The sequence below is a fragment of the Parasteatoda tepidariorum genome, chromosome 6 (assembly GCF_043381705.1).
Source record: "Parasteatoda tepidariorum isolate YZ-2023 chromosome 6, CAS_Ptep_4.0, whole genome shotgun sequence".
NCBI classification, from domain to species: Eukaryota; Metazoa; Arthropoda; class Arachnida; order Araneae; family Theridiidae; genus Parasteatoda; species Parasteatoda tepidariorum.
In genome coordinates, this window is record NC_092209.1 from 92,638,717 (window position 1) to 92,654,063 (window position 15,347).

The 15,347-nt window shown below is 31.3% G+C and overlaps 1 protein-coding gene across 1 annotated transcript in view; it reads right to left on the reverse strand.

Annotated features, from left to right (window-relative positions):
- The window catches only part of LOC107456107 (uncharacterized), a 90,771-nt gene extending 81,581 nt beyond the window's left edge, over positions 1-9,190 (reverse strand). The window contains exon 1 of the mRNA XM_071182880.1: positions 9,050-9,190. The gene's annotated coding sequence lies outside the window, so the exon portion shown is untranslated. The remainder of the gene's footprint in view (positions 1-9,049) is intronic.
- Between the last annotated feature and the right edge of the window lie 6,157 nt (positions 9,191-15,347).

Below are 15,347 nucleotides of genomic sequence, written 5' to 3' on the forward strand. Positions count from 1 at the left end.
AAAAATTCCCAAGAAAAGTTCCCCCCCAAAAAAAGAAAACTCTTTCGCTAATGATTTTAAACTCAATATTTAAAATAATTGTTGAGAAAAGAATTCTACACCCATCAAATGAAACGTATTTGCATTCTAAATGAAAAATTCCCCGTAAATATTCTTGCTTAATATTTAGATGTTCTTTTCTGTATTTTATTTAAATTATAACATCAAAGTTTTCTGCTATTTTGCATGACAACAACCGTGAAATTAAAAATAATAATAATAATTTTACTCTTAACAGGAACTTAATTAGTTTTAAGGAAGTTGCGAAATTATTCTTTCTTCCGATTTCAATAACTTTTCTGCCATTTCGGATTTTTTAAAAAGAAGTATTTTATGAACGTGAATTTAATTAATTCCATGGATGAAACAAAGTTATTCTTTACTTTTGAAGCGTATACAAGTTTTTTAAAAAAATGAGTCCTTTTAATTCTTCTATCACATAAGTTTTATAAGGAAAAAGTACTTAAAAATGTTAAGAAAACGAATATACTTTTTACAGTTTAGTACATTTATTTGACTTATTTGAAAGGAATGAATATTATCGCTTGCGGCTCCACTGATGTACAAATAGAATGTACAGGTTCCTCTGAGCGCTTCCCTCTTCAACCCCCGTAAGTGCTTCGTTTCTTTCTTTTTCTGATTCTTCGTTGTTTTTCCCTTCTTAATCGCTTCCCTTACTAATTTTTTTCGAAGAAACAAATTAGTAAGGGAAAGAAGTATTGCAAAATATCAACATATCATATTTTTTTTATATTTCATTACTAAATAAAGGGAACTAAAACAAAACATAATACGCAAGTTCTAAGTTGAAATTTTAATTTTTTATGTGTAAAAAATATTTAACTTACCATCAGTTTACTATCCCAAATCCTTTTCTAATCGATCTTTAGATGAAGGCAGAAGTCTTTGCGCAACAATCACATCACAAGTCTTTACATGACACTAGGCAGTGTTTTAATTGCTAAAGTACGAGATAGAGTAGAGTGCAATATGTACGAGAATTATGAGAAAAACTTTAAACTAACAGAATAAGTACAATCTCATCTGCATTTTCATTACGGATTAAAGGAATGAGATTGTTTCAAAAAGTTTTAAAAGAGTCTAAATCGTTACAACATCGGTTATTTGTAAAAACAAAACGATGCACACTTATGAAAAAGAGCGCTAGTCCTTTATTAATTGTGATACTTAAACAGGGTTTTCACTCCACAGGGAGAATAGAGAAAACCTGGAAAATACGGAGAATTCTAAGGAATTCTAAAATCTAAGGTACGTGGATATTTCTTTCTTTTACCTACCACTTTAGCTTTGAAGATGTGCTGTGCTTTGACTTCAGATCCAAATAGAAATATTTATGTTATTATAATATTTATATAATTATAATATTTATATAATTATAATATTTATATAATTATAATATTTATAATTATATAAATATTTTTTATATAATATGAATAATATAATTCTTTTTTTCCGAAAATAAATCCCAAATAGTAGTGCTTTTTCCATCATTGAAAAAAGGAAACCGTCTTTTTAAAAAGAGGCTTAAGGATAAATGGCTAAATTTCAGATTAAACTTTTTTTTAACAAAAAAAGGAAAACTAATTTAAAATGTAATGCTTCGATTATCAAGGAAAAATTTTCCCACCTTAGTTTTAAGAGTATTAAATTTCTTTTGTTTATGAAATTCCGATAAAAAATAAATATAAATCTGTAAAATCATACGATTTATTTCATGAGACAAACAAATTAATTTCCTAACAATACTTTTCATTTAGACATTTTCTGCTGCATAGTTGAATAAAATTGCATAACGCAACTGTATGAAAGAATTTTTTTATTAAATATATATTTACAGAAAACAATTTTTATTTTTCATTTTTTCGAAACTGAACTGTCTGGAGAAAAGGAAAAGTTGAAGCCAATAAGCAAGTTTCTGATTAAATTCAATGATTAAAATTAATTGGAAATGTTTTGGAATTTTACTGTTCCTAGATTAACTTTCAGATTGCGTAATTATATTTCAACTCAGACAATATAATAAGAAAAGAAGTTAGATCTTTTCCTTTTTTTTTCTTCAGACAAATCTTGTGAAATGTGTGGAATAACTTAAATTAAAAAAAGAATAAAGTAAAATATAAATTTCGATAGATAAATAAGATAGTAAAAAAAGAACGTTTTATTGAAACGAATTTTTTTGAGTTTCAAATACTGATGAAAAGACTAAATGAAAGAAACTCAAGTAAAAACTATTATATTTTTTCATTGTGTTAAGAAATGAAAGAGAAAAAAAAATTGCTATTTTTTAAATAAATAGAGGGGTTTGACAAAATGAATATTTATTTTTAAATTTCAGAAATAAAAAAAAATCTTCTCCTCCTGCTGTTTTAAACTAAGAAATTTAAACTATCTCTAAATATGTGTTTTCTTTATAGGGTCCAATTCTCACTCTGTATTGCATAGCTACCGATGGCAACACTAAATATGCTTAGGAAAGCAGATTTTTTTTCTGCAGACGCTCTGCAGACATTCTATAATTAAAACAAATATTAACAAAAATTTGTTAAAGAAACAAGAGTTAAGGATGTCAAAGTCATTAAAAAAACCCAGACGTCCGACTTGAATACTTTAATAGGGCACTTTTTTTCCGAAGCTCTTTTGCCGAGGTAAATTTTTTTTTAAAAAAAGGAATAGTTTAAATAATTTACAGTTGAGTCAAAATTATAACTATTCAGTTCCTGGTTATATTATTATTCGACGCACTAGAAGATTCTATGTAAAATTATAATTATCAGGTTATACTATACAGCTGTATTGCTTTTATGCGGCTGAAACCGGTTAGTACTTGTTTTCGCTCCTGTATCTATTGGTTAACATTGTAATGCATTACGTAAAAAATAAATACACATAGGAAGTCTATAAAAATCTCCCCAATAAAAACCCAATACATGAGTGTTTAAATTATAAAAGTATCGCATATAAACTCGTGCATATCATGTCTTTATTTAAAAACCACAATGCGTCTAATTATTTAGTCTAATTATTAATACTATACTAATATAATGCTTGATATAATAAATATTCGGTAGTTATATAATATATGGTCTAATTTAACCAATTGATTCACGAACGTAAACAAGTGCAAACCGGTTTCAGTCACATAAAAACGAAGAAGCTGTATAGTATCACCAGATAATTAAGATTTTACATAGAATCTTACAGTGCGTCTAATAATTTGGTCAGGGACTGTACATCCAATATGTTTTAACTAAATGTACAATATGTTTCAATTATATGCACACAATGCTTAAAAATATGCCTTAACTATATGTACAATGCGTAAAAAAAATAAAAGGATCTTCCTGAATAACTTTTGATCTAGTGATCGGATCTTCACATTCTAGGACTCAATCTTAACCGTTCTAGGGGATGACCTAATATAATGGTAATTAATAAGTGCAGACGATATTTTAAGATACAAAATCAGGCACAAAAATATACTTTCTTTATATACCGTTTATTTGACGGATTTAGATTTCCCACCTCCAAAATAGGGTTCCCATTGTTTGGTCAGGAGAAAATCCAAACTTCGCACCCCTTAATGCTAATTATACTTTTTCGTGTATTTTGCTATTTCTCGAGTAATTTTAAAGCGTTTGATAAAACTGAAATTCGTTTCTCCATAGATTATTTCGCGTGAAAAAGAACTTTTTATTACATATTTATTATTTTTTATTATTTTATTTAACAGTGGTCAAAAAATCTTTGAATTGTAAGGTGTACAATTGCTTTCTGTTATTATAAACAATGTAATTTTACATGTCAAAATAGAAAGTTAACGAGAAATATCTCGAATAGTAAATGAAAAATAGAATTTTAAATAAAGTCTTATATTTATGCAATCATTAGATCAAAAGTTATTTAGAGTGGCCCATTTTTTTTTTTTTTGAGCACTGTATTATCTTATTGTTATCTGGGCTTTAGAACAGACAAATTACTTTAAAAAAATATCAAACACTTTCAAAAATCTCCGAATTTATAATCTTTTATAAAATTAGCAAAATCCCTACATGAAACTTAACTTTTTCAAATTTTTATGAGGTCATTTAATGCAGTATTAGAGCAACTATTCATATATTAAAAAATTAATAAATCTCTTAATCTTTTCCTTAACACAAAACGTTGACTTTTTTCTTGAGATTGGCGATTTAAGTCATTTTCAGAATTATCATAGAGGACGCTTGTTTAACTTGACCTGACAATCACTCATTGAAAACTTCACAACAGTCATTCAAGAATGAAAATAAAACAAGAAATTCATTCGATAACAGAGCCTTCGAAAAACAGCCTTAAAAACTGTTTCAGAATCTTTTTTTTTAACCGAGAACAGAAGTTAATTCGGGAAGGTGGTGGTTACTCAACACCTTTTAGAATTGGGAAGGCCTTAGCGCGGATTAATTTAGTAGTCCGAGGTAACTAACATAAACTGCGCAGTGGAGGAAAATAATAAGGATGTCGCGTTCGGACTACTAAGCTGCGCAGTTTGAGAAATACAAAATATGTCTTTACGTTTGGACTACTAAAGGATAAAATTTCTTGTTTATGGTAACTCCATGTCGAGTCCTTCCTTCTTCTAGATGGTATCTAGTTACTACGAAACTTATTTCCTGTTATTAACTGTTTCGAAACTCGCTTCCCTGATTACCCCGAGTTAACTCGGGTATGTATATATTGAAAATATTTATTATCCCGAGAAAACTTGGGCGTAGCAGACAGTTTGTTTTGTTTTATCACGTTTTTACTCGGCTGGAAGCAAACAAAATATAATCTTCTGTGTTTGGAAATTTGCCAATTTTCATTTGAGAGTTTTACTATTTGTGGAACTGCAGACGAGTTTTGTACAATTGTATATACGATGGTGGATAAATTTACATAGAAAAAAATGGAGTAAAAAAATGGCGTTCGCGAGTGAAAGTGAAAGCAATGCAGGTGATTTTTCAGATGATATGATGAAGAGGTGAACATATACAAAGATTCATATTAAATTTTTTTTCATTTTCCCGAGTTAACTCGAGATAGTTAACTGATGGTCAATTAAATATTTTTTACACATTAAAAAAATTAAATTTTCAACTTAGAATTCGTGAATCATGTTTTGTTTTAATTCCTTGCATTTGTTAATGAAATAAAAAAAATATGTTGACTTTTTACATTTTTTTTCTTCAAAAAAATTAGTAAGGGAAGCGATTAAATGGATATGTAATTCACATATTAATTTCTAGAGTTATTTGATTATTCATGGAAATTAATGGCTGGACCTAGTACAGTAACAAACTCTAAATAATGAAACACCGTTTTAAATCCATAAAGTGTAATAAAAATTAGAGATGTGTGAGTTTGAACACCACGAAAACAAAATGTAACTTTTATTTTTAAAAATTTTTTTTCCTGCTCTCAATTTCTTTTGATAAATATGTTACTGTCAACTGCAAGAAACTGACGCTTTTTTCTCTCGCCCATTCGACATTCGAAACATGATTATAAAAAAGAAAAATCCATCACCGGTGCCCCCATTTACACGAGAATAAAAATCTATTTTCTTTTTTAAGTGTATAGAAATAGAGATGAATGAGTATAGTAAGTGTTGTAATTTGTCATAAGGTATAAAGTACTAAAAGATGTTTAATGTTTCTCAGTTTTTTTTTAAACACGTTCGAAATATTTGAAATCTGAGGTAAGGAGGATTGAAAATGTTTAAATGAATGCACTGGAATAATGGAATCAGTATAATTTGTATCAGTACGAGAAGCGTCGTAAATAATCCAATATCTACGAAACCGAAAGATTATGGATATCGCAGTCATTAAGAACGTCAGTTATAACTCTTTCACTCTCGCTCCCGTATAAATGACGGGGTGAGTTTTCGTCTTCTAATTCTCGTGCCCGTGATATTACGAGGCTAGGACGTTCAAAAGTAATGCCTCAAAAAGGTTTAAATGAATCCATCTCTTGTGCCTGGAGTTATTTTTTGTAGTGTATCTGCAACTACAAAAAAAAATACCTTTCATAGATACACTACAATACTTCCCCACCAGAATTTTATCTTTGATAGAATTCGATGAACGGATACCACTCGTTGATTCAGTGCTGTTTTTGTGAGAATCCGGGAGAGCTGTATTAAGATCGCCGTGCCTTTTGCTGACCGTGAGAGCTGTATTAAGTTCACGGTAGTAGTGGTCGATGCTGTGTTGCCTTCATCAGCCCAATGAATGCGTAGCACGTTGTGTGTGATTTAGACTGAGAAGCAATAGCGTGAGAATGACAATGTCGCAGGTACTAAGTTAACTGTTCAATGTGGATCATCCATCGAAGTAGGCGTGTTCCAATTATGGTGGGCGTTTTCTGTCAAGGTAGGCGCTTTCACATTGAGTCCGGGTCACCAATGGAGGGAGAGTAGATATCGACAATGTCAACCATCGTTTATGTAAAGGTACCCCACCATAGAATCGAGTTAACATGTATTATGTACTAGGGATTTGGAATTGAATTTTTGTATTGGTATATACAGTACATTTGTTTTTAATTTTACGCACTAGATGGCTGCACCAAATTATTTTTAATGTAACTGGAAATAGTTTATTCTAAATGAAATGTTAAAACTAATCAAATATATGTATTTGTGATATGTACTTTGTACTCTTAGCTCAGCTACTTATGTTCCTCGCGACAACACGTCGTGATATGTATTTTCTGATAAAATATTTTTTGGAATTGGAGACATATGGAGTTTCAAGTTTCAAGGTAACAAAATTCCAAAAATCAAACATGAATACTTATATTGTACATGCGTCTTTTTTTATCTTATTTTCTTGAATAAAAAAAAAATAGGTACTTTTACAACCGTTTTCAAACTTTTCCTTCTTCAGCATTATTTATATTGAAATCACCGTCAAGAAAGTCATTATACGTTCATAATAAAAAAGAATATAAAAATACTTTAAATTATTATGATGTAAATACTTTAAAAATGACTGCTAGTGAAAATAAAACGAAAAACATCAGCTGTCGCCATAGCAACGCATGCAATGACGACGTATGCGTACTGTTTAGTATTACACAGTTGGAAAGTGTGGATGCCATCACATCCTAACCAAGAACCATTTAGCCAATGGTTAAAAAATAAATACTGTGTTTCATTATAGTACCGAAAGGATCGTGTGTCTACTTACTAACTTTCGTTCGTGTCAAGATATAAATTAAAAAAGACCAGTTCATGTTTTTCGATTTACATACTTTTTTAAAAGTGAGAGATTTAGATTCTCTTAGAAATAAAAACAATTACGAATTTGACAATCTTAAATAAATTAAACGCTAAATTGGTATTTCTTTTGAAATCAAATCGCTCCAGTCTTTTGGAATACTCGCTAGTTTCTTTTTTTCATTGCAAAGTAATATTAATTAGAAATTTCAAAACATTATAAGGGATTTTATTTTTAATTAATTAAAAATGTTTACCAAGCTGAATTAAAAATGCAGTGCAATTTGTTACAAGGACAGTTAGAAGTGGAGCTAAAATTCCCTAAATACATTGCTTCAAATTGAATAAAAGCCCAGTTTTATCCCCTTTTTTGTAGTCCAATAAGCTGTGCAAGCGTTTGCGCGGATTAATTAGTTGGAAGTTCTATAAATTTAGTTAATAAAATGAACGTGTATTTCTTTGAATTAATTAAAAACTGCAGAACGAATTCCCCAGATTAGTTTTCAAGAAGTTTTTTGTTGACATTATTAATTAAACTTCTTTTTCCTGAACTCCTGTTGTTATAAAGTAGTTTCACCAGGTTCAAGTTTACTTGTAGGGTAATTCCCCCCATTTACAAAAATCACATTAAAAGACTTTAAATGCATCTAATTTAGTTTCAAAAAAATCAAGCAACTAGACTGACTTTTACCTCTTGTGGTTACTGAAATGTAGTTAATGTTTTAATAACATTAAGAAATTGTAATTTTTGTTATAAAAGACTTGTTAGATGGAAAATCATTATCCTAACATTTTTGCGTGTTGGTAGAACGTTGAAGTCAAGCGTGACTTGCTGCGGGTCAGTAAGCGGGTGGGTGACCACTTTCCTTAGCCTGCGTAGGAACCGAGAGTGCGCGATATCGGTCAACGTTTAATTGTTCTACCGTAAAGTGCTCGACTTCGCCTGCAGGTCGTCGGGCTACCAAATCGAGGGTACCATTCCCTCTGCAGGCGATCAAAATTGTGATGGTATGTCTTCGGATCATCCTCAGGGATGTTTCCCAGACCGTCGCCAATAGCCCATTGTGCAGCTCTAGTGTGACGTAAAAAAAGTACCGACTTACCTAACTAACATTTTTTTCGTTTTTGCGTGCTATTGGTATTTGTCATTGAATACAACTATTTTGACGTTTTTGCAATTTTATCAGATTTTTTTCACTTGCACCTGTTTTGACGTGCAACGTTTTATCGATTTAATGCTTTTAAGAAAAATAAATTGCCATATGCTTGTATTGTTTTAAAAACGATTTGTTTGGTGCAGCATGTCCTCTTTTGGATTTTGTGACATTCAATTCTTTCAATTCAAAACAATCCAAAACATATTAAACTTGGTAAATCATATGAATAATGGTATTTGGTCAATTGTTGTTGCAGTTTTAATTCATTTAAATATCACAAGAGCTGCACAATTAGCTATTGGCAACGGTCTGAGAAACATCCCTGAGGATGATCCGAATCACAATTTTGATCCTCTGCAGAGGGAAAGGTACCCCCAATCGGTAGCCTGACGACTAGCTCGAAGTCGAGCACTTTACTGTAGAATAGTTTAACGAGGACCCATACCACACATCCTCAGTCCCTACGCAGACTGATCAGAGTGGTCACAAACCCTCACACTAACCGCGGCCAGTGATGCTTGACTTCGGTGATCTGCTGGGAGCCATAGCTTAACGATAAATCTACTGCGAGATGGTATTATATCAAAACTTATACCTTTATGACAGTAATATAATTTTTTTTTCTAGAACATGGAGCTTGTTAACATTTTGCATGTGTGTCATGCCTCCATGTTGCGATGGCGCTGTCAGCAAATGTAGATGTTGTAAATAAAGATCGGGAGTTCGCACGTAGCGGCTGGAAAGAAAAGACGTTCTTTTGTTGGTCTAATTATTTATTTGGACAGTATTATATCACAATGTGAATTCTACATTAGATAAATGGTGGATCGTACGTTTTTAGATTTTTCAAGTTTTAATTGTTTACAATCTGTAAGTTATCCATACCTGTTGGTTACGGAAGACCGAAATATCGAATTCTGTTAACGGTGCGAGATACTATGTAGCCTAAACTGCTTTTAGCGTCAATAATTCCAAACTGACCTCCTTCTTAAAATATAATTTGAAGTATCACACGTCAAAGATTAACGGTCGACAAAAGTACAAGTTAAAGATTTTAAATAATAAAGTATCACAGAGACTAGTTGAAATGTCGGCTTCCATTTTTTAGTAGTCAAATTTTAGGTGTTCAATATATATTCGAAATGGAGTTCTTTCTTGAGAATTCTAAAATGCATGCGTTTTGACATATTTTGAAAGATTCTGCTTCAGTTGTAATTTAAATTTTCGACCCAGCAATTTCTTTTTCGTTTTTTGTTGGTAAGCATAGAACAGAATCTTTGTCCCAAGGTTTTATTTTCTAAAGTCCTACTGATACAAATGTCTTGAATTGACGGCGTCACTGTTGATTTATTGAATCTCTTGAAAAACTTTTCAATAATATTAAAAATATTACTTTCGAACAAGCATCATACCGAAATTGCTACAGTCGGACCTCTATTTAACGGAGTCGCGAAATCCCGGTAATAAGTTCGTTGTATGAAAAATTCGTTAAATAGAAAATCACCTTTTGAAATACTTAAACAACACAAAAAAGGTTTCAAATTCATAAACACTAGACATACTTGAATAGAAATTGATACACTTTTATCTTGTAAACTAGTATCTACTATTTATTTTATAAATAGAAAAAGAAAACCGTAAAAACCATAAAATAAATCTGATTTCTACTGATAAAAATCTGTTCATTTTGTCTGAGTTTTCCGTTTAAAATGCAAACAAAAAGGGAGAGGGATTTTACTGCTTTCTCTAAAAGTTAAATGGCTGCGAAAATCACTTCAAGGTCATTTCCCCCATAAAATGCGTTAACAAGTTTGAAATATTCTGAAATATTTTGTGAAACAGGGAAAGTGGATCTCAAAGAAAGGTTCGTTCAATAGAAAATTCATTTCGCTATTTGAATGTTATTTTATGAAGAAATTTCCAAAATGGTCATGGTTCCACAGAAAAAATCGCAATATAGAGAAATTCGCAAAATGGAAGTTCGTTAAATAGAAGTCTGACTTCATTTTCTTCCTTCCTTGTAATTTGACGGTTTAGTCAGGTCAATAATAGATTAAATTAATATATCCTATTGCGTCCTCAAGGATGACCTAAGTAAGATGGATATGTTTGACATTGGCTTCATTTTTTGATTGTTGAAAATTTATATATCATTTGCTTAAAGAAATCGTATGCTCTAAGAATATTAAAAAGCATTTTTGTCTGAAACTCTGGTCTTTTGTCAAATTACTTTTGTTTCTTCTCTGGCAATTCTTAAAAATGCGATCCTATTTTTGAAGTGTAAGAAACATGTGAACTGTTATTTGCCATTTACATAATTTTGAAGCGAACAAAGATCAGTCTGTCTTTTTTTCGACAACAGTTGAAGGCAACTATTTTTCAAAATAATTGTTTGTATCTATGACTGAAATGTCTTCGTACGGAATTTTAATTTTATTTTCATATTCGTAGAAAGACCCGTATAAAAATTATCATTTCTGATTCTCTTAGAATTTTAATAACTTTACTATCGATTATCGATGTCCCTTCTATTAAGAGATTTCAAAGTAATAAAATAAAGATTTTCCTTACTGTTCTGTCATGAAAATAAACTTCGTTCATGAGTGTGTTTTTTTTTCTTCAAATAACATAAAAATGCTATTTTCTTACTACATTTCTTATCAATTCAAAAACGCAAACTTTTTTCAAAAGATTTTATCAATAAATATAATTTATTTCGCTTAAATTTAGACTTTGAGCATTTTATTCAACACTTTAGATCTCAAGACTAAAAAACTCTGGGAAAAAATGCATCCTTTGGGGGAAAAAAGGAATAATAAATAAAATAGAAATGAAACGGAATATATATTTTCAAGGTTGATGAATTTTTACGCTCCAGTTTTATTCTGATTTTGGCACTTCTGCTGAAGTGCAATAAAAGGTATTGGTTTGGAATATATTACAAAACTTCCACTCTTTTATTTCTCTATATAACATAAAACCATGCAAATATCTAAAGTCTTTTCTTTGTCAGTTTATTCTTAGTGGTTAAAAAATCATATACATTGAATCCTTAACTAGCAAAGGAGATTTAGATTTCTTTTAGCTTATTTACAATATAAAATCAATAAAAGGTATAATAATAATTTTATCTTTTAAGCTAATATTTTATTCCTTGCTTAACAACATTCACCTATAGTTGTCGTAGTTGTTGTTGCTCATTTACTTCGCACTAGAGTTGCACAGTGGGCTATTGGCGACCGTTTGAGAAACATCCATGAGGATGAGCCGATGGCATGTCATCATAATTTTGATCCTCTGCAGAGGGGGTGGCACCCCCACTTCGGCAGCCTGACGACCTGCACGCGAAGTCGAGCACTTTACGGTAGATCAGTTTAACGAGGACCCACACCGCACACCCTCGGTCCCTTAGTAGATTGATCCAAGTGTGACCCACCCGCACACAGACCGCAGCCAGTGATGCTTGACTTCGGTGATTTGCTGGGAACCGTGTCTTGACGATCAGTCCACTGCGGGACACATTTACCCGTAATATTTGCTAAAAGTAACATAAATTTATTGTAGGTGCCTGTAAATATTATTTATCATTCTTTCATAGCATTATTTCCAATTCCTGTTGCGTTTTTGATGTTGATTATTTATTAAAAATCGAAAGTTGTAACTAAAAATAGTTTTTTTTAACTATATAGCTATGAAGTTAGGCAACATTTAATGATAAATGTATATAAAACTGTATCTACACATATTAGATATTATGCAATCATTTAACAGTTAGTTAATAATAATTATTTTTGAAGTATGTCTTATCTACAACTGTGTAACAGATTGCGTATTCAATTAAAATAATGGATACGAATTTTTGTCTACACTTATAAACTGTTCTTCAAGCCTTTAACAGTAAGTTATACTTACTTTTGAAATAAGTGTTATCTAAAATGGATCCAACTAACATGTTCAATAAAAATAATCAATACGAATTTGCTTCCACAATTAAGAGCGAATAAGTTATTATTATTTTTACAATAAGTTTTATCTATGACTGTGTCCAGATAATATATTCAATTAAAATTCGGTGCAATATTGTAAAATATTATTTATTACCACCAACACTACACCAACACTATTTTGATAGTCCGATGCTTTTAAATTATTGGATAATTTCCCTCATAAAGGTATAAACTATAGGAATAAGTAAGCTTTTAATTCATAACAGAATTTTTTTTATGATTAAAATTATAGATGCAGAATAACCAATAATAACTCTGCATAATTCTATCTGTAAAACAAGTTATAGGTGCAAACCCCGACCTAATCCCTTTTCATAACTTTTCATTTTTTAATCATTTTAGCTATGTTTTGTACCACGCCAATTACTTCTTTTTGATATTTTTATCTTTTTTCTATAAACCAAATGATAAATGCAGTATCATTGGCCCCAATAAATCATGTGTAATCATTCTTTACAAGCAAAAGTTATAGCCTCTACTGGCTCTTGCGTCAATAAATCCTAATTCATTCTTTCCATGTAAGTCACTATTTAAGCGCAGTATAGCCGCAAATGGCTCTTGGACACATAACTCTTAACTCATTCTTTGAGTTTATTACGGTTAACATGAAATTATCAACGAGCAAAATTCCATTTTACATTCCAGATTCGAATATGTATGAAGGGTGGTTAATCGAGATTCTGCTTCCGGCTCTTACCGACCCCCAGTGTTAATGAAAAATATCCTTAGTGATCGATGTATCATGGGTTAGAATCCACCTACCATAGGAATAACCGTAGAAGATTTTCGTCGTTTTCATCTCCATGTAACGCAAATGCGTGTTAGTTCAATCAAAATGTCGTCCGCGAAGGCTAGTGAGTCCCAGTGCTTGGTGTAAGAGTACCCTTGTCTTCTGGATTGGGTACTCCAAATGCGAGTTAGTTCAATCAAAATGTCTTTCTCAAATACAATATTTAAATATAGATTATTTATTATATTAGGTATTATATTAGCATATTATAACAATCAGACCAAATTATTAGACGTCCTGTAGTTTTTTTTAATAATTATATGCTTCGCACGAGTTTATAGGCAATACTTTTATATTTAAACGTACACGTAATGGAATTTTATACAGGATATTGTTTATATACTTTTTATTTGTTTTTATTTTTTAACATATTGTATACAATTTCAACCCATTAATACACGGACGTAAAGAAGTACAAACCGGTTTCAGTCGCAGAAAAAAACAAGACAGCTGTGTAGTATCACCTGATAATTAAGATTTTATATAGACTCTTATTTTGCCTCTAATAATATGGCCAGGAGCTGTAGGAAATTTTCTGACACCATGAATTAGAGCTTCTATAATGATAAATGTATTAGTGAAATACTATTAGCCCTTAAAAGAGCAAAACTGGTTTAGAAATAACTTCTAGAAATCCTTTAAACCATTCTTTCTCCTTTGATGGTGCCTTAGGGTACTTTGAACTAATGCGTTTTATTGGGAGGCCGCAAAAATAGATTTTCTTTAAACTTCGTGATATTTTCCAAGTCATTTATGTCCCATTTTAGAAAAAGATTCCTTTTTCAAGATAAAGTATTTGATTCAAAAATAAAATGTATTTATCTTGCCGGTCTTGATTTCCTGTCCAAACACTTAAAAAGAAACTGTTACTTCACTGAACTGAAACTGTTACTATCGTGAATTCAGAATCGTCTCCACCGTCACATAAAGTTTAACATTCAAAAATGGGTAAAATAAAAAGTAAATAATAAAAATAAAACAAACAGTTTTGTAGTATCTACTACTAAAAATATACAATTCCAATTCACTAGTATACAAGACATGTTAACTCGATTCTATGTAGGGGTAACTTTTCATAGTTTACGTTGCCGATAACTCTTCCCCCGCATTGGTGACCCGGGCGTGATGTGAACATGACTACCTTGACAGAAACTCCCACTTCGAAATGAACACGTCTATCTTAACAGCAACGCCCACTTCTATTCGAACACGCCTACTTCGATGAACTCCCCAACGAACAGTTGACTTGCTACTTGTGAATGCGACATTATCCACCTCCTCGAGTTGTTGCTACTCCGTCTCGATCACACGCAGAGTCGGCCTGTATACACAAGACTGCTATAGGCCACATAGGAGAGATCAAGACCATGAACTTACTACATCTCTCGCGATCAGCACTAAAAAAGTATGGTGATCTTAATACAGCTCTCCCGGCTTCTCACAAAACAGCAATGAATCAATTAGTGGTATCCAATCATCGAATTCTATGACAGCTATAATTCTGGTGGGGTAGTACTCTAGTGTATCTACGGCAAAAAAATATATAATTCCAATTCACTAGTATATAGAACATGTTAACTCTATTCTATGGTGGAGTACCTTCTCATAGACGAAGGTTGATATTGTCGATAACTCCTCCCCCCACATTTTTAATAATTATGTTTCTTATAGACCATGAGGAAATAAGCAGGGGAGAATAATTTTATTAAGAATTTTTTTTTATCCGACCTTAAATGAACAATGTAGGGGATACCAAAATTTCTCCCTTTGTCTTTTAACACTCATGTGCTCTATACTTTTCTTTTTGTGTTAGCGCTTATAATTTCAAGTGTGATAAAAAATAAAATTACATTCTTCTTTATAGCCAAATTAAGGAATTAAGGGATCAAAATTTTCTTTATCTTACATTAATTTTCTTATCTTTTTTTTTTCTTCTTCATTTTAGTTCTGTGTTAGTTAGCTTAAGTCGGAAATGTCGATTATCGATACTCTTTGCTAGCAGCATTTTGAAAACAATTGCAACTTGCGTTGGCAACATTTGAGAACTCCAGCTAGTCAGGAATCAGATAGAACGCGGACTGACGATACATTCTAAT